The sequence below is a fragment of the Pseudophryne corroboree genome, chromosome 3 (genome assembly GCF_028390025.1).
Source record: "Pseudophryne corroboree isolate aPseCor3 chromosome 3, aPseCor3.hap2, whole genome shotgun sequence".
Classification (NCBI taxonomy): Eukaryota; Metazoa; Chordata; class Amphibia; order Anura; family Myobatrachidae; genus Pseudophryne; species Pseudophryne corroboree.
In genome coordinates this window covers 67,038,292-67,059,079 of record NC_086446.1, presented here as the reverse complement: position 1 = coordinate 67,059,079, position 20,788 = coordinate 67,038,292, and the positions used below count along the sequence as shown (strand labels likewise).

At 45.4% G+C, this 20,788-nt stretch overlaps 1 protein-coding gene across 1 annotated transcript in view; it reads left to right on the top strand.

The window, feature by feature from the left end:
* LOC135057166 (uncharacterized) overlaps positions 1-20,788 on the top strand; it is a 264,057-nt gene that overhangs the window by 150,386 nt on the left and 92,883 nt on the right. The window lies entirely within an intron of this gene.

Below are 20,788 nucleotides of genomic sequence, written 5' to 3'. Positions count from 1 at the left end.
ACAGCAAGTAAACATGGTGGGAAGGGTGGGGTGGGGAAGGGGGGACTATGTAAATGAAGGTAAGGATACACAGTGTCATATTTATTGTTCAGGGTGTCATTCTATGTTCTCTTAATGTTCGTATCAGGGTTCCCCGGCTGTATATAAACATCTGGGTAATTTATTACTCTTTTGTCCTGACTGAAGCCACACAGTGATTTCACACTATTTTCCACATGTTTTTTTTTGAGAGTTGTCCTTTGAGTTTAAAAAGTTGACCAGTCACACTTTCTGTAGGATAAGTATTCGAGGGAGTGCAGCCTAATTGACATACTAGGAACCAATACCTCGTGAACAGTAAACTTTATGCTTACTGGAATCTCTCAGGTAAATTGGTGTTGGGTTCACTTAAAACTTTTCCTATTTCCATAAAGAACTTAGGGGTTTATGTCAGGGCTTGACAAATTTTTCTTAACTCTTGAAGCCAGGATGAAAGTATAGGAACCAGACCACCATCACCCCGCAAAACAAAAACAAAAAACTAACCCCCTCCCCAGGCAACCAAACCCCACGGCCACCCAACTAAGGGGGTAACCCCAAGCAAACCACCTCTCCGCAGCCACCCCTCTGGGCAAACAATCCCCCCACCCTTTGGCCACATCACTACCCCCCTCCGAAGATGCAATACCCGGCCATGCATAGACCTCTTCTCAGAGAGCTCTATGCAGCTGGCGTTTGGAGACAGCAGACAGTGCATGCTGGAACAGACAGACACAGCAGTCATTGCAGGCCAGGGCGGACACTAGGAACATGCATGAAATGGCCGCTGCAATACAGGCACACCGGGGCTGAAGAGCATCTGCTTCCTCCATCATCTGGTAAAATCTAGGGGCCATGGCGACCAGGCCCCTGAGATTTGTCAAGCCCTAGTCTGTGTACTATGCCTTGGAGAGAGAATAAGTACCAACCAATCAGCTCATAACTGTCATTTTTCCAACACAGCTGATAACATGGCAGTTAGGAGCTGATTGGCTGGTGCTTTTTCTCTCTTCAAGACTTTGCACATAGACCCCTTAGGGAATGCATATGCATCAAAGATTGGAGATAAAATACCAACCAATCAGTCCCTGTCATTTTTCAAACACGGGTTAATGTATCAAGCAGAAAAAATAAGATTTTACTCACCGGTAAATCTATATCTCGTAGTCCGTAGTGGATGCTGGGAACTCCGTAAGGACCATGGGGAATAGCGGCTCCGCAGGAGACTGGGCACAACTAAGAAAGATTTAGGACTACCTGGTGTGCACTGGCTCCTCCCTCTATGCCCCTCCTCCAGACCTCAGTTAGGAAACTGTGCCCGGAAGAGCTGACACAATAAGGAAAGGATTTGAAATCCCGGGTAAGACTCATACCAGCCACACCAATCACACCGTACAACTCGTGATACTATACCCAGTTAACAGTATGAAAAACAACTGAGCCTCACGAACAGAAGGCTCATAACAATAACCCTTTAGTTAGGCAATAACTATATACAAGTATTGCAGACAATCCGCACTTGGGATGGGCGCCCAGCATCCACTACGGACTACGAGAAATAGAATTACCGGTGAGTAAAATCTTATTTTCTCTGACGTCCTAGTGGATGCTGGGAACTCCGTAAGGACCATGGGGATTATACCAAAGCTCCCAAACGGGCGGGAGAGTGCGGATGACTCTGCAGCACCGAATGAGCAAGCTCAAGGTCCTCCTCAGCCAGGGTATCAAACTTGTAGAATCTTGCAAAAGTGTTTGAAGCCGACCAAGTAGCAGCTCGGCAAAGTTGTAAAGCCGAGACCCCTCGGGCAGCCGCCCAAAAAGAGCTCACTTTCCTCGTGGAATGGGCTTTTACCGATTTAGGATGCGGCAGTCCAGCCGCAGAATGTGCAAGTTGAATCGTGCTACAGATCCAGCGAGCAATAGTCTGCTTAGAAGTAGGAGCACCCAGCTTGTTGGGTGCATACAGGATAAACAGCGAGTCAGTTTTCCTGACTCCAGCCGTCCTGGAAACATATATTTTCAGGGCCCTGACTACGTCCAGCAACTTGGAGTCCTCCAAGTCCCGAGTAGCCGCAGGCACCACAATAGGTTGGTTCACATGAAACGCTGATACCACCTTAGAAGGAAGGGAAAATTAGCTAAGCGCTCAGTGAGTGGTGGTGTATAGATGATTATCAGCAGCAGCTTGGGAAGGGAATGCCAATCCCCAAAAGCACACTTAGATAGAAAAAATTACCAAGTTGCGCTAGACAATCAAATAAAAAAGCATTTATTTTAATGCATAAAATGTATTATGATAACAACAATTCTCCCGGGAGTAAAATACACACTTTAGAATGACATCTCTATAACTGTAGACCTACTGCTAATTTTATAACAGAAGTACAAATTAGTACTATTCCAGAGCTTATGACCCCAGGGATATCACTTTAAATAGAATATTACCAACAGAAATGAATATTATCTGTTAAAATAAAAAATAAAAAGTCTGTGTTGACATACATAAACTCACTTGGTCCATATGAATACCGAACAGTCCTGATCATTGATGACTGTGAGCTTAATCCAATGATCCTGTAGTAGACCGGACTTTTATAACATAAAATAGAAACTTATGTAGTTGATGTTGTGAGCAAATGCATAATTGGTATACCTGCCTTTGGAAGAAGACACCCTGCTGGCGTTGAAACGCGTTAGAATACAGGTGCTTATTGTTGCTAACTTCACTTGAAGCCTCATCCAGCTTTACTCTGTGCGGGAGATCAGCAATATTGCTACTACGGTATACCACTGATTACGGACCAGCCGCCGCCTGAGTGTTCATCCACCTTCTATACACACTGGCAATTGCAGGGAGGCTCAATCGGAGCTGCCCGTGGGAGCACAGGTCAGCCGCCTGCTGTTGAGAGCCCATACATTGTACTACGCAAGGTAACAACCAACCGTCCGGATACTGCAGCCGCGTGTCAGCTATACACAGCCGCATTTCATCTAGTCCGGCGGTCACTTCAGGTACGGCTTTCCACTCCCCGTGCAGGAGCCAGCGGCTGAACGCAGCAACATTGCTCCGGGCTCTCCCCCTTGTCACAGCGGCCAGTGGCTTACCAATTATGCATTTGCTCACAGCATCAACTACATAAGTTTCTATTTTATGTTATAAAAGTCCGGTCTACTACAGGATCATTGGATTAAGCTCACAGTCATCAATGATCAGGACTGTTCGGTATTCATGTGGACCAAGTGAGTTTATGTATGTCAACACAGGCTGATACCACCTTAGGAAAGAATTGGGAACGAGTCCTCAATTCCGCCCTATCCGTATGAAAAATCAGATAAGGGCTTTTACATGACAAAGCCGCCAATTCTGATACACGCCTGGCCGACGCCAGGGCCAACAGCATGACCACTTTCCACGTGAGGTATTTTAGCTCCACGGTCTTAAGTGGCTCAAACCAATGCGACTTTAGGAAATCCAACACCACGTTGAGATCCCACGGTGCCACTGGAGGCACAAACGGGGGCTGAATATGCAGCACTCCTTTAACAAAAGTCTGAACTTCAGGCAGTGAAGCCAGTTCTTTTTGGAAGAAAATGGACAGAGCCGAAATCTGGACCTTAATGGAGCCCAATATTAGGCCCATAGTCACCCCTGACTGCAGGAAGTGCAGAAAACGACCCAGTTGAAATTCCTCCGTTGGGGCCTTCCTGGCCTCACACCACGCAACATATTTCCGCCATATGCGGTGATAATGGTTTGCGGTCACCTCTTTCCTAGCTTTAATCAGTGTAGGAATAACTTCCTCCGGAATGCCTTTTTCTTTTAGGATCCGGTGTTCAACCGCCATGCCGTCAAACGCAGTAAGTCTTGGAACAGACAGGGCCCCTGCAGCAGCAGGTCCTGTCTGAGCGGCAGAGGCCATGGGTCCTCTGATAACATCTCTTGAAGTTCCAGGTACCAGGCTCTTCTTGGCCAATCCGGAACCACTAGTATAGTTCTTACTCCTCTTCTTCTTCTTATTCTCAGTACCTTGGGTATGAGAGGTAGAGGAGGGAACACATAAACCGACTGGTACACCCACGGTGTCACTAGAGCATCCACAGCTATCGCCTGAGGGTCCCTTGACCTGGCGCAATATCTTTTTAACTTTTTGTTGAGGCGGGACGCCATCATGTCCACCTGTGGTCTTTCCCAACGGTTTACCAGCATTTTGAAGACTTCTGGATGAAGTCCCCACTCTCCCGGGTGGAGGTCGTGTCTGCTGAGGAAGTCTGCTTCCCAGTTGTCCACTCCCGGAATGAACACTGCTGACAGTGCTAACACGTGATTTTCCGCCCATTGGAGAATCCCTGTGGCTTCTGCCATCGCCATCCTGCTTCTTGTGCCGCCCTGTCGGTTTACATGGGCGACCGCCGTGATGTTGTCTGACTGGATCAGCACCGGCTGGTGTTGAAGCAGGGGTCTTGCCTGACTTAGGGCATTGTAAATGGCCCCTAGTTCCAGAATATTTATGTGTAGGGAAGTCTCCTGACTTGACCATTGTCCTTGGAAGTTTCTTCCCTGCGTGACTGCCCCCCAACCTCGAAGGCTGGCATCCGTGGTCACCAGGACCCAGTCCTGTATGCCGAATCTGCGGCCCTCTAGAAGATGAGCACTCTGCAGCCACCACAGCAGCGACACCCTGGCCCTTGGAGACAGGGTTATCAGCCGATGCATCTGAAGATGCGATCCGGACCACTTGTCCAACAGATCCCACTGAAAGATCCTTGCATGGAACCTTCCGAATGGAATTGCTTCGTAAGAAGCCACCATTTTTCCCAGGACTCGCGTGCAGTGGTGCACCGACACCTGTTTTGGTTTTAGGAGGTCTCTGACTAGAGATGACAACTCCTTGGCCTTCTCCTCTGGGAGAAACACTTTTTTCTGTTCTGTGTCGAGAACCATCCCCAGGAACAGTAGACGCGTTGTAGGAACCAGCTGCGACTTCGGAATGTTTAGGATCCAGCCGTGCTGTTGTAGCACTGCCCGAGCCAGTGCTACTCCGATCAACAACTGTTCCCTGGACCTCGCCTTTATAAGGAGATCGTCCAAGTACGGGATAATTATAACTCCCTTTTTTCGAAGGAGTATCATCATCTCTGCCATTACCTTGGAAAATACCCTCGGTGCCGTGGACAGACCAAACGGCAACGTCTGGAATTGGTAATGACAGTCCTGTACCACAAATCTGAGGTACTCCTGGTGAGGGGGGTAAATGGGGACATGAGGGTAAGCATCCTTGATGTCCAGTGATACCATGTAATCCCTTTCGTCCAGGCTTGCAATAACTGCCCTGAGCGATTCCATTTTGAACTTGAACCTTCGTATATAAGTGTTCAAGGATTTCAAATTTAGGATGGGTCTCACCGAACCGTCCAGTTTCGGTACCACAAACATTGTGGAATAGTAACCCCGTCCTTGTTGAAGGAGGGGTACCTTGACTATCACCTGCTGCGAATACAGCTTGTGAATTGCCTCCAGCACTGCCTCCCTGTTCGAGTGAGCTGTCGGCAAGGCAGATTTGAGGAAACGGCGAGGGGGAGACGTCTCGAACTCCAGCTTGTACCCCTGAGATACTACCTGTAGAATCCAGGGATCCACCTGTGAGCGAGCCCACTGGTCGCTGAAGTACTTGAGACGGGCCCCCACCGTACCTGGCTCCGCCTGTGGAGCCCCAGCGTCATGCGGTGGACTTAGAGGAAGCGGGGGAGGACTTTTGTTCCTGGGAACTGGCTGCAGCTTTTTCCCTCTACCTCTGCCTCTGGGCAGAAAGGACGCGCCTTTAACCCGCTGGCCTTTCTGGGACCGAAAGGACTGTACCTGATAATACGGTGCTTTCTTCGGCTGTGAGGGAACATGGGGTAAAAATGTTGATTTCCCAGCTGTAGCTGTGGAAACGAGGTCCGAGAGACCATCCCCAAACAACTCCTCACCCTTGTAAGGCAAAACTTCCATGTGCCTTTTAGAATCAGCATCACCTGTCCACTGCCGAGTCCACAATCCTCTCCTGGCAGAAATGGACATTGCGTTTATTTTAGATGCCAGCCGGCAAATATCCCTCTGTGCATCTCTCATGTATAAGACTGCGTCTTTAATATGCTCTATGGTTAGCAATATAGTGTCCCTGTCTAAGGTATCAATGTTATCTGACAGGGAATCTGACCACGCAGCTGCAGCACTGCACATCCATGCTGAAGCAATAGCTGGTCTCAGTATAATACCTGAGTGTGTATATACAGACTTCAGGATAGCCTCCTGCTTTCTATCTGCAGGCTCCTTTAGGGCGGCCGTGTCCGGAGACGGTAGTGCCACCTTTTTTGACAGACGTGTGAGCGCTTTATCCATTCTAGGGGATGTCTCCCAACGTGACCTATCCTCTGGCGGGAAAGGGTACGCCATTAGTAACCTTTTAGAAATTACCTGTTTCTTATCGGGGGAAACCCACGCTTCTTCACACACTTCATTTAATTCATCAAATGGGGGAAAAACCACTGGTTGCTTTTTCTCCCCAAACATAATACCCTTTTTTGTGGTACCTGGGGTAATATCTGAAATGTGCAACACATTTTTCATTGCCGTAATCATGTAACGGGTGGCTCTATTGGAATGTACACTAGTCTCATCGTCGTCGACACTGGAGTCAGTATCCGTGTCGACATCTGTGTCTGCCATCTGAGGTAGTGGGCGTTTTAGGGCCCCTGATGGCTTTTGAGACGCCTGGGCAGGCACGGGCTGAGAAGCCGGCTGTCCCACATCTGCTATGTCGTCAAACCTTTTATGTAAGGAGTTGACACAGTCGCGTAATTCCTTTCACATGTCCATCCACTCAGGTGTCGACCCCCGCAGGGGGTGACATCACATTTATCGGCATCTGCTCCGCCTCCACATAAGCCTCCTCATCAAACATGTCGACACAGCCGTACCGACACACCGCACACACACAGGGAATGCTCTGACTGAGGACAGGACCCCACAAAGTCCTTTGGGGAGACAGAGAGAGAGTATGCCAGCACACACCAGAGCGCTATATATACAGGGATTCACACTTCCCACAGTGATTTTTCCCCTATAGCTGCTGATATTACACAGATTGCGCCTAAATTTAGTGCCCCCCCTCTCTTTTTTACCCTATGTAGTCTGGAAACTGCAGGGGAGAGCCTGGGGAGCGTCCTTCCAGCGGAGCTGTGAGGGAAAATAGCGCCAGTGTGCTGAGGGAGATAGCCCCGCCCCTTGTCCGGCAGACTTCTCCCGCTTTTTTATATGTATATCTGGCAGGGGATTTTACACATATATAGTCTTAATGACTATATTATGTGTTTATTTTGCCAGCAAGGTACTATCATTGCAGCCCAGGGCGCCCCCCCCAGCGCCCTGCACCCATCAGTGACCGGAGTGTGTGGTGTGCATGGGGAGCAATGGCGCACAGCTGCAGTGCTGTGCGCTACCTTGATGAAGACCGAAGTCTTCTGCCGCCGATTTCCAGGAACGTCTTCTTGCTTCTGGCTCTGTAAGGGGGATGGCGGCGCGGCTCCGGGACCGGACGACCGAGGCTGGGCCTGTGTTCGATCCCTCTGGAGCTAATGGTGTCTAGTAGCCTAGAAGCCCAAGCTAGCTGCAAGCAGGTAGGTTCGCTTCTCTCCCCTTAGTCCCTCGTAGCAGTGAGTCTGTTGCCAGCAGATCTCACTGAAAATAAAAAACCTAAATTATACTTTCTTTTCTAGGAGCTCAGGAGAGCCCCTAGTGTGCATCCAGCTCGGCCGGGCACAACATTCTAACTGAGGTCTGGAGGAGGGGCATAGAGGGAGGAGCCAGTGCACACCAGGTAGTCCTAAATCTCTCTTAGTTGTGCCCAGTCTCCTGCGGAGCCGCTATTCCCCATGGTCCTTACGGAGTTCCCAGCATCCACTAGGACGTCAGAGAAAAAGAAAAGAAAAAAGAGTGAAGTGGACCACCATCAATTTATAGGGAGATAGCCAATTAGCCCCGGTAATTTACCAGGGCAAATTGTCCTGCCGGATGCTATCTAATTAGTCCCGATAAGCCAGCGCGTGCCACGGTTTATCGGGGTTTTTGTTTCACCTGAAAGGTGTTTTGTTTTTGTTTTTTACAGGCGATCAATCTGGTTAACCTGTTAAAAAAAAAATTGTTGAAACATCGGAAAAAAAGCCGAAAGCGGCCTTTTTTTGGACCTGATGTTTTACTGGGGATAACTGAATATCCCCCATAGAGTGTACTTCATAAATGCTTCCTACAGCTGATTGGGTGCTATGAGCAATTTCTCCACTGGTCCACTTCCCCACTCTTTTTACTGCTTGATACATTACCCCCACTGCTGTGTTGGCTCCCTCTACTTTGTCTCTCTTTGACATATATGCTTCTGAAACGGAATATAAAAGCTTGCCTTTGGGTGGGATGGAAATATATAGTACTTATGCTGCATTCTTTGGATCAGTTGGGGTCTTTGATGTCGCCAATGGAAAACACACTACGGGGAAATGTATTAGCCTGGAATTTGCAGGCATCTGCAAAATCCTGGCGGGGCTGACCGATGTTTTAAGAGTGGCAATCACTTAAAAGACAAAACAGGTTTGTTTTGCCTTTTAAATGAATGCCACTTTAAAACATCGGGCAGATTTGCCGGGAACTCGTCAATGCCAGCAATTTGCAGCCTAGTACATTTACCCCTACGGGTAGCCTACTTGAAACCAACCAAGCAGCTGTCTATGCCACTCCACCTTGTTGCCTCTGTTCTGCCAGCTGAATAAGATATTCACAGGTACAGCCATCAACAACCTCAGCTTTTCCCCAGTAGGCCCAGAATTTAGAAGAGCGCATTGCAGAATGACGCTGTGGAGAACCCCAATGGATCCAGTGAACGGAGTATATGGTTGAGTTCCTGTCAGATTTTTACTATGTACTCCACCCAAAGCTAACTTTTTAAAATATAGGTGGATAACATTTAAGTGGCTGAGCGGAGACGGTGTTGGGTTCAACTTTGGGGTCTATTCATGAAGCAGTAAAAAGTGTGGAGAAGTTGCTCATTGCATCCAATCAGCATTGACGTAACATTTATAATTTGCATAATATAAAATTATACAGAGCAGCTGATTGGTTGCCATGGGCAACTTCTCCACTGGCTCACTTCTCTACTCTTTTCACTGCTTCATGAATAGACCCTTTTGATATTAAATGTTCCAACCGTAGATCTGATGTTTTTGTAATATGGATATCCTGTACAGGAATTAAATATTCCCCTTACGCTTCACTGACATACTCCCCAGCAGCAACCAGCAAATTAACCAACATTGGGAACATATCTGACAACTGGTGAAAAGGCAAAGGGTGGTATTACCCTTAGCAACCACTAAGATTCTGACACTCATCTTGTGCACGTTAGAAAATGAAAACAAACATCTGATTAGTTTCTACTGTACTTTGCTATATATTTTTCCACATAAATGCCTAACACTGTGTGTTCAATATTGTTGAGGCCTTTATTGGTGTATTGTGTGGTGATTATGACTGAACCCAAGAATAGATCTGAGACTGCCATATTTCCTAATAATAAATACTGGTTGGTCAGGAGCTACAACCTTCCTTGAACAATTGTACCGTAGAAAACAGTTTCCCAAACTCTGCCTGTACAGTCCAGGTTTTCAAGATATCCATGCTTTAGTCCATATGGCTAAAACAAACTCACTGAGGTATTAATGGAGTAATCTGTGCTCAAGCATGGATATCCTTAAAACCTGGACTGTAATAGTGGAGTTTAGGAAACTCTGCTCTAGAACATAACTTCATTTTTCACTGCCTACATTAGGGGGTATATTCAATTACAGTCGGAAGTTCCGACAGGGCGGAAAGACGGCACTTTCCGCCGATAATCAAACTTTCCGACACTCCAATATTCAATTGAAGTGCCGTTTTTCCGATCTGTCGGAAATTCCGACAAGTCGAAAAACACATGGATGAGAGGAATCTCTGCTCATCCATGTGTTTTCGACCCCACCGTGGTTCAAAACGGTCAGTTTCCGACCATTCTTTTTCGGCCATAAGAGAGGGTGGAAATGAATGGTCGGAATGGGAGGGGAAACGGGCGGATACGGTACGCTATTGAATACTGATGTGTCAGATCCTCTTCGTCGGAGAGGATCTGACTGTAATTGAATATAACCCTAAGGGGTGTATTCAATTCAAGTCGGATTTCCCGACTTGTCGGATTAACGGGAGTTTAAGGTCGAATCCAGATTTGACCTATTCAATCATATTCCCGTTTATCCGACAAGTCAGAAAATCTGACTTGTCAGAAAGCACGTGGATCGGCGGCTTAACGTGTTTTGTCGGATTCGCGGCCAAATCCGACAAGTTTTAGCCCCGTTTCCAACAATGTCAATCCGACTTTAAAAAAAGTCGGATTGGCATTGTTGGGAACGGCCAAATCGGCACTGTGGTAAATGGAAACATATGGAAGTGACTGCAACAACATTTTACTGTGGATAAGTGCAATGTGTAATTGAAAGAGAAGTATCCAAACATAACCATATGGAGAATTGTGGTTGTCTTTATGTCCACCACATTCACATATACATAGAAAGTACGCTATGTACAATACTTACAGTGCAGCATTTTTACATCTGTTTCATTACAGTGGCCACATGTTTAATAAAAACAGAATTGACCTTATCGCATAATTAAATTCACGAAACGAATTATGGGTTTTAAACAAATATGTTTACCGTGTGCTGTTGTATATCAAAGAAAAGTCTGATTAAGGCTGGGTACATACTTGGATGCACAGACGCTTTCTGAGAGGAGTGGGTCCATGCACAGACTCCGATTAGGCACCCTTCTTTCCGGTGGTGCAGTAGACTGTTGTGCCAGAGTCTACTGCGCATGCACAGGTCTCCAGGAATATGGCACCCGTGCCGTGTTCCCCGGAACCTCTCTATTGCGCAAACTTGTCATTTTCATCTCAAAAACATTTCCAGGATCAGACCCTTTCTCACCCAGGATGCCATCGGGACCATTATTCACTCACTGATTATTCCAGACTGGATTACTGTAATCTCCTCCTGACTGGCATTCCTGCAAGCCCTTCACTGGCTTCCCTTCCCTTTCAGAATCCAATTGAAACTTCTCACACTCACTTACAAAGCCCTCACCCACTCCTCTCGCATCTACATCTCTGACCTTATCTCCCTTTACTCTCCCACCCGTCCTTTTCGCTCTGCTACTGCACGCCGACACTCTCCTGTCTCCTGACTACTTCCTCCCACTCCTACCTCCAAGATTTTCCACGTGCTGCTCCCTTACTCTGGAATTCTCTACCTCTCCCCCTCACTACAGAACTTCAAATGGGCACTTAAGACACATTTCTTGACCAAACCCAGCCAAATCTCATCCTAACCCTCTGTTCCACGCTCGGTCTACCCAATCTGCGTCACCCCGTTTGTCTGCTCCTCCCCTATAGAATGTAAGCTCTCACGAGTAGGGTCCTCTTCCCTCATGTGCTTATCCTTTTCTTACTTTACTAATCCTCAACTGCCCAAATAATGCAGTTCTCGGCCATCTTGATACTTATCTCAGTGTTGTTTACTGATGTAGTTATGATTCGTTACCCTGTACTTGTCCGATATTGGCTTTGACAATGCTAAATTCCTTTGTCGTATAAACAACCCTTTATGAAGTCTAAGAACACTGTACGCTGTTTGCTTAAGAAGTACCGTAATGGTACGCAAGTTGCGTAACGATCGCTCAGCCGTAGGCGAGACGCTCAAGCGTCACGTTCGCTCACGGCCCAGTGATCACAGGACACGTTATTGGCTATGACTAGAGCAATGATTCGCTATGGCGTAGCATACGCTCGAGACCACGAGGAGGTCACCAGCGGCGCAGACGCTCACAACGCTATACCTTAATGTTTAAACCTTATACCAATGAAATACACAGAATAACTTAATGTGAATACAGGGTGTAAGTGCAACCTTGTGTAACCTGACTAACTACAAAGCTGCTTGAGCGTCACCGACGCTCAAGTGAACACTTAACACTATAGAAAATACACAGATACTGGTTTAGGTTCCAAAGCCTATTAGCTGTATTATATCTAATATATTTGTAAAAGGGGATAACAGTACAAATGATACACTACAATATAACAGAGACTTCCTAACCACAGAACTAAACAATAAATACAAAAGGACAATACTACACTGACCTAAATGCAATACAATACAATACTATCTAATACAATACAATACTAGCCTAGTCTAGGGGAGATATGAGAGAACAGAACAGGGAGAGAGAGAGAGAGAGAGAGAGAGAGAGAGAGAGATGAGAGAAATTGGCTCACAGAAAGACAATGATTACGGAGAGAAACTTACGCACAAGGGGAAACGATCGCATGCGCCTGGACATCCAGCACCCGATTTTCAGCAATGAGAACCGTTGAAGAGTGAGAGCTGGATGTGGTCGGCCTGCCTATTTATGCCCCACACACAATGCAATCTCCTGGTCCTACAATCCCATTGTCCATTGGCCGAAGGAATTCGGCCCTGCATCATAACAAAAGGTCATAGGGTGATTCATACAGGTGGGCTGTGACGATTTCCAACAGCTCAGGTGGGTGGGAAACTGGGTTTCCCGCCGCATACCTGAGTATGAGTAAATAATAGAAATGGACATAAACTTCTTATGTCCATAACTATTCGCACGAGCGATTAATACGCTCCAAACCAACACCGGAATATTGCTAATTAAATACTCTTCCGATGGGTACCAAACACTACTGTATGATTCCTGTCAGACCCTTCGTACAATACAAAGAGGGATTCCTCAGCTCAGGGACATTCTATATTAACCAAACTTTCAGAAATCATTAAAGGGATCATGATCTATAAACTACATTAATTATGAAAATTATGTAACGAATGAGTCGCACGCTACGACTACATAAACTCTACCGTAAATACGCATACCGCGCCTGCGAGTGCACGCTATCGCGGGTATGCGCCTTCACGGGAGAGCGTACGCATGCGCAGCGCGGACCAGTGTGCGGTGCAAATATGGCAACGTGCATAGAGACATTTTTCTGACTTTGACAGTCCACCCTTTGGCAGTCAATAATAACTGCCACCTTCTAAAATATTTAAGGAGAAAAATGTAAGTCAGGGGTTAATTGATTTCCATGGTTGGGTAGGGGAGAAGAGTGGAGTAGGTGTGAAGAGGGTATGACCTAGTGAGAAAGTAGAAGCATGTGTGTATGAGTCCATGTTTGGAGGGTCATGTATCATCGTGCCGTACGTGTGGTAAATCAAGCTTCGAGGTATTGCGAAGTATACATTTGAATTCCTTCTTATCCTGTGGTACAGGTCTGTGGATGGGCTGTCAAACTCTACCGAGCTCATTTCGGCTGTGGTTGTAACAAAATGGGGATGCACATTTTAGTTGATGATACATGAATGGGGGAGGTATGTGGTTGCTGATATCTGTGCCTGTATTCCCTATCGTCTATGTGTGTCGTTACCTGAGGGTTGTAGAGATGAAGATAAAGAACACTTACGAAAAATGCAATGATATTCTATGTCAGGGAAATGTACATCTGTTGTTGAAGTTGTGTTCGGTATCTGTTGAGAGTCGTCTTCTTTGCGCTGTATTGCTCCTTGGGCATGAGCAAATAGCTTTGTCTGAGCCATCAGATTTACAAAAATGTTGGGCTAGCGTGAGTTTAAAAATACTAGGGAAACTGGGGATCCATGGCAAAGTTCATCAAGTGTCCATATTTAAAGTTGTCAAATCTTCTTCTTTGGTGCTTGTCTGTTGTCTGTATAGCGTCTCGTCAACTTCCTCGTCCAAGGGGGTCTTTGTATCTTGGAGAAAAGCAGAAAAAACAGGTGAAAGAAACAGACCGTATAATCGCATTTTCATCACATTCTGGTTTCTATCATTGGGTCATAAATCAAATCCAGGTTAATTACAGTTTCCTCGCTCCTCAAGCTCATCACTCTTGTACTTTGTTTGCACCTCATTAAAGCCTGTCCGCATCTAAATATCAATCCAATCGATATAACAACACCCAAGATACATAGGAGAAACTTTCCAACATCCATTATGACTCCTTGAGCCCAGTCTCCTAAACCGGAGAACCAATTTCGCGGGTTCAACCATGACACCCAACCAGTCAGCTCATTACCTACAGCAGCAAGGGTGAGATTGTGTTTTCGACGAAATTCCCACTTCAATTGGAGAATATCGTCCATCTTTTGGTCTATGACCTCTACCGGATCCTCGGTGCTATTTGTGATATACGTGCAACACTTTATGCCGTACTGTGTTGCCAATGTAACACAATATCCGCCTGTTACTGCTGTAAGATAATTAAGAACCATCCTATGCTGAACTAGTTCTGTTTTGTAAGCTTGAAGTTCTCTTCCAGTGTATCTAAACGTGTCATCATACATTTCAGTGATATTATCTAACAAATTGGCGAGTGCGGAAATGTATCTATAATTCATCACACCTCGAGCGGTACGAGTGAAATCTAACGCTACCAGAACCTGAATCCCGGTGGATTCATGGATAAGATCAGAGGCCGGATGCTCTAACCTTTCTGACAGTTGTCTTTTAACTCGGTGCTCGTAATGAGTGTGAGTATAAGGAGCTTGGGCACCACGGTGTATGTCCTTCATTTTGTCATGTGTAACAGTCATCACTTCAGGCAATACGTTTCCAATATAACACAATCCTTCAGAGTTTGGGGCAAGCCACTTGTACGCCTTTCTCCCGCATATGAAATATGCGTCATCGGGGAGAACATAAGGGACGGAGAAGGACATGATCATGTTACAAACCTTCCAGGTGAAATCTCCTGACCCTAATTCTTCCATCTGCTTAATGCACGTATCGGTTTGTACGATATGTGCACAGTATCCTGGTGATACCTCTCCAACTCTAGTAATCCTATTTCCTAAGGTATATCGATACCGGAAAGATTTTCCTCTACTGGCTATGTGGCGTACGAGCTCTGTATCTGTAGGCATTCTATCTGCTCTGTGTGAAAAGGTCATGGTAAGGTTGCTCCACGACACTTCCCAATTTCCCGGTTTTCTGGGATTGGAGATGTTGAAACATAAGAGGGACCTATCCACATGGTATTGGTGGAGCTTCAAACTAGGAGGGCTGGAGATGTTAAACCTCCGGTCCACCGGTCTCCCACCCTTTAGCTCAAGTACCTCCCCTACCGTTAAAGGAAATGGTCCTAGCCCTGATTTACTATGACCCTGAGGTACTTGAGAGCATACCCAACAATCTGTTTGGTTTAACACGTTACCCACTAAAGAGTGATAGTCACTCAATGGATGCTGGTCCATATTAAGACTGGATTGGCATTTCTTTATGCATCCAGCTTCAACCATTGTCACAGAGCCTACAGATACAGTTTTTCTTTTTGAACTAACAATCCTTCAAAGAAAACGTTTACAGATAACATGGTTGTTAGATCGTGCCCGGTACTCGCCTTTGCTTGATGATTGGGTTGCTATTGGAAATTTACACCTCCGTCTCAGTCATCAGGACCTTTCTGGATCCTTTCTCGACCTCACTGGTACTCTCACCGAAACAGACTGCTCTGGTCAACATCATGGTTAACGGGAAAATCCATATCACAGTCTCTTGGGGCAAGTCCATCTTACAGGAGGAGAAAAGAAGAAATTTGTAATGGGGGTATAAGAAAACAGTTTGAGGGGGAGAGAACTTGTTACGATAATAAGTTCTCTCGTCTTGTTGTTCTTTTTGTTCTGCTGTCCTCTCAAAGGTGCTGTCTCTGAACATTCTGGTGATGCAATGTTCCTTCCCAACCGACGATCTTTCTGTAAGGAGCAAAAATCTGGCATTACCATTGGTCCAACTGAGGGGTGACATAGCATCTTTAAACCATGGAAACATGAGTGGGAAGAGAGAGACAACAAAAAAAAACAAAAGAGATAGAGAACAATTCATGTGCATATATACATTGCATAACTCGACAATAACCACAAATAAGAAAAGAGAAACAAAGCATTTTTAAACATTGTCAACATTAAGAAAACATTGTTAGCATTAGAAAAACATTGTCAGACTTATTAGGCTGTCATATCTATGTGTCTACTGGTCTCCTTGAGCAGTCCCTCCCCACCAACACCTGCATTACTCCACTGTCTGCATCTGGCCAGAAATACATTGTGGCGGAGGTCATGCTGGGGTTTGGTAGACTTCTGCAAGGACCAAGTGGATATGCAATGTGTGAATTCTTACCACTACTCGTCAGAGATGGGGATAGAGAGAGAGAGAAAAAAAAAGAAAAAAACATTTTTCACAAATACATTTACAACTTTTCACCTGGTCATTCCTGTGTCTTCAGTGAATGACCTCCCACTTTATTAACCGTTACCTCAGGCTTGCCTCCATTCCTAATATTCACCTTTCCTGACTACATACCATGAGTGTGGGCCTGAGTTCTTCCTGTCGGATCTCTGATTATAATGGTGTGTGTGTTGTAATTTTGCTCATTTCTTGGTCTGGGGGGTCTAACTTTATGTGGGTTATTACAGTTGCTGGCATAATGCCCTTCTCTCCTACAATGATAACAAATCCTGGGTTTCCTCCACGTGTCAATGACCTGAGGTTTTGGTTGATTTGATGCCTCCTCAAACGCTCGGATGCTCATCATCATCAATCGTTTCCCCTGTACTTCCCTGATTCCTTGGATTTTATGATTATGGTGTTGTCTTTCTCTTGATCTACAATCTCTTGCAAAGTGTCCCTTTTTATGACAATTGTAACAGACTTCCATATCTGGATTTCTCGCAGGGGTGTGGGGCTTTTGTTGGGGTGGTCTTGTGGTTTGGGCCTGTATATTTGCTGCCATTAACTTATCTCTTTGTGACTCTCTGTATCTGGTGATATTCTGATCATGATTGATGACGGCCTCTCTTAGTGCGGTCACCGAGATATCTCTCCAGTTTGGGTTGGTGGTCTGTACCCTTGTTTTTAATTCATCTTTTAAACCATTCATCAATACCTTAACCGCTATTCCTTTATGTTGTGCATTTGTCTTGATGTCTGCGATCCCAGTGTTTCTAGCCATTATTTGCAGTGCTCGATTGAAATAATTAGAAACATTTTCCCTTTCGTTTTGCCTTATGGAAAAAATGTCATTCCACTTGACAGCAGCTGGGAAATATATTCCTAACTGTCGGTTAATCTGCCTAATACATTCCTGATTGTGTTCCTCCATACAAGGTACCTCCGTGTTTAATTTACAATCAGCAATGAATTTTTCAGGGTCAACCCTGGAGGGCAAACATGCCCTCAGCACTGTCCGCCATTCTTTGTTGGTGGGTTCTGTGGCGTTTCCTAGTTCTTTAATAAACCTTTGACATTTGGCTAGATTTTTCCTAGGATCAGGAAATTCAGACATAATTGATCTCAATTCGGTCCGGGACCAGAGACAGCGCATTGCACTGTCCTTGACGGGAATGATTCCCTGATCGTCAGTCTTCCCATTGGGGACTGAGATCACCCTGGCCAGATCGAGCTCAGTTACATCATCTGGTGTTGGTCTTACATTTTGGGGTACATCTGTTTGTGCGTGATATGAAACATTGTACGTACCTGTGGACACGACCTCACCTGACCCTCCGTTAGGGGGTTCGATTATTGCCTTTACCAATTTGGTCGCGTCCACCTGGATGGCTTTTGTGATGGTTGCTGGAAGAGGTGCTGACATCGTTCTGGGTTCACTTTCTTGTTTGTATTCCTTAGGGAAGTTTGACATGGGGTGCAACTTGCACAGGTTAATAGTTATACATTCAACAGTATTACAATAATCATTGTTACAGTTATTACACTTATTCTTATAATCTATACTACAGTTGCTAAGAGCGTTTTTATTGTTCAACCTTGTGCTTTTCTCTCCGCAATCAACTCCTCCCCCGATGCCATTATCTCTCCTCTCAGAAAAGTCAATTGAATCTCTTTGTAATTCACCTTCCTGTTGCCCTAACTGCAAATAATCATGATGCTGAATTCGTCTCTTTGCTGATTTTACGAGACATATCCTCCTCCTTAAATTTTGTAACACTTCTGGACTGGAGCTACCTATTCTTGGGAATTTCTCCCTGTCTTGTACAGTCATTCTCTCCCATTCATCACATAAAACTTCAGCGTGATTTCCATATTTCACATATCGTGCCGACCCGACTGGCCGGTTCCCTGAATCAACCCGAACCGAGGTTGATCGCCCCCTACCTGAACAAATGGCCCCCATAATCTGCAGGTGTTGCTTATTCCTCCTTGGATCTTTATCTCAAGGTTTTCAGCGAACCCTTACAAACAAACCAAGATGTCCTGGGCAGGCCGGCGGTGGTGGTTTACCAAGTACCCCACTTACTTCTCGCCCACGTTGGCCAGTACTGCAATTCACTGTAACCAGAGCTGCTGTACCCAACCCAGGGCCCCTGTGAACCTTCTGTTTACTGGAACATATGAGGGTTACCCGAAGGACACTTACTCTTTCCAGTAAAGTTGGGGTTGTTAGATAGTTCCTGAGTGACCAGCGAACTTCCCTTCCAAAAATAAAAAATTACACAAATCACGTCAGAATGTACAAATAGCGTTTGTGACCACTTTACTCTAATGGTATTAGGTCAGATTACTAACTACTGCACACAATTACGTGCGGTCCAATCGTTCAGTACATAAGCACTACTTGTCATGTACTGAAAGATCAATGGAATCGATGTTTCCGGCCGCGATTCCTTCAGCAAGAGCTTATGGCCTATATGGGTTCTGCACCAACACCCCAGGCGTTGTGCCACTGGACTTTTATAGCGGACCTTTTACCTTACGACCTCCTGGTCTTGTTACCTTATGACCTCCTGGTCTTGTTACCTTATGACCTCCTGGTCTTGTTACCTTATGGTCCGCTATACTCTAATGCTCAAATATTATTTAACCAGGGATGCCTCCCTAGCCACCGTATATGTCACTTACACGTATGTCCCTTGACGAGTACCCGGCTTTCCTTTTGGTTCCACCTTAAAGTTGTATAAACTTATGTATACAAAACCACACTCACTCAACACATGTACACTTTGTTTCTATATCTATTTCTGCGCAGAAATTGTCTTCAGTCCAACAGTGTTACCAATTAGGAGCAGGATCTGTTAAACTAAATTTCAGATTTTCCCAAAAATAGATTTGCGTTATTTACCGCGTCGCGTTATCTACCGCTGTGCGTTACTTATCGCCTTTGCGCTAATTCTCGCTTTGCGCTAATTCACCTTTTTCGTGACTTGAGCTACGTGAGCGTAACCAGACGCTACGTTGCGTAATGTACGCTGCGTGCGTCTGCCTTTTGGATTGCGTACGCTAGTCTTTGTTAGCGACACGTGTACGCAATGCAAAGATCCACCGTAACACAATATATATACTTTTATCAATGTAAATGATCCCTGATCATCTACCGCAATCCACACTGACTGCCTTATCTCCCAGGCAGATCGTGTGTTGTTCTATACTTTAACTATTACCTTTACTATGAAATAACAGCAAATCTCTTTTTAGCACTTTCTATCAACTATAAAAATTGGCAAACAGGAATAGTGATATACGAAATTGAAAAAGAAATGCAGATAAATGTATGCGTGCGTGTATACGCAAGACAGAAGAGAAATAAAACAGTTTTAAAAGACACAAGCGTTTTGTTCTTACTTCCGGTTCCCGGATTCCTTCAGCACTCTTTATCTAAGCGAAGCAGACGCTTATCCCGTCAGCACTGGGAGACAACCTCCCACCCTTTGCTGGGGGATAATGTCTGCTGATCTACCTAGTGCAGATATGAGAAGGATAGGACGAGTCCCCAATTGACAATGCTAAATTCCTTTGTCGTATAAACAACCCTTTATGAAGTCTAAGAACACTGTACGCTGTTTGCTTAAGAAGTACCGTAATGGTACGCAAGTTGCGTAACGATCGCTCAGCCGTAGGCGAGACGCTCAAGCGTCACGTTCGCTCACGGCCCAGTGATCACAGGACACGTTATTGGCTATGACTAGAGTAATGATTCGCTATGGCGTAGCATACGCTCGAGACCACGAGGAGGTCACCAGCGGCGCAGACGCTCACAACGCTATACCTTAATGTTTAAACCTTATACCAATGAAATACACAGAATAACTTAATGTGAATACAGGGTGTAAGTGCAACCTTGTGTAACCTGACTAACTACAAAGCTGCTTGAGCGTCACCGACGCTCAAGTGAACACTTAACACTATAGAAAATACACAGATACTGGTTTAGGTTCCAAAGCCTATTAGCTGTATTATATCTAATATATTTGTAAAAGGGGATAACAGTACAAATGATACACTACAATATAACAGAGACTTCCTAACCACAGAACTAAACAATAAATACAAAAGGACAATACTACACTGACCTAAATGCAATACAATACAATACTATCTAATACAATACAATACTAGCCTAGTCTAGGGGAGATATGAGAGAACAGAACAGGGAGAGAGAGAGAGAGAGAGAGAGAGAGATGAGAGAAATTGGCTCACAGAAAGACAATGATTACGGAGAGAAACTTACGCACAAGGGGAAACGATCGCATGCGCCTGGACATCCAGCACCCGATTTTCAGCAATGAGAACCGTTGAAGAGTGAGAGCTGGATGTGGTCGGCCTGCC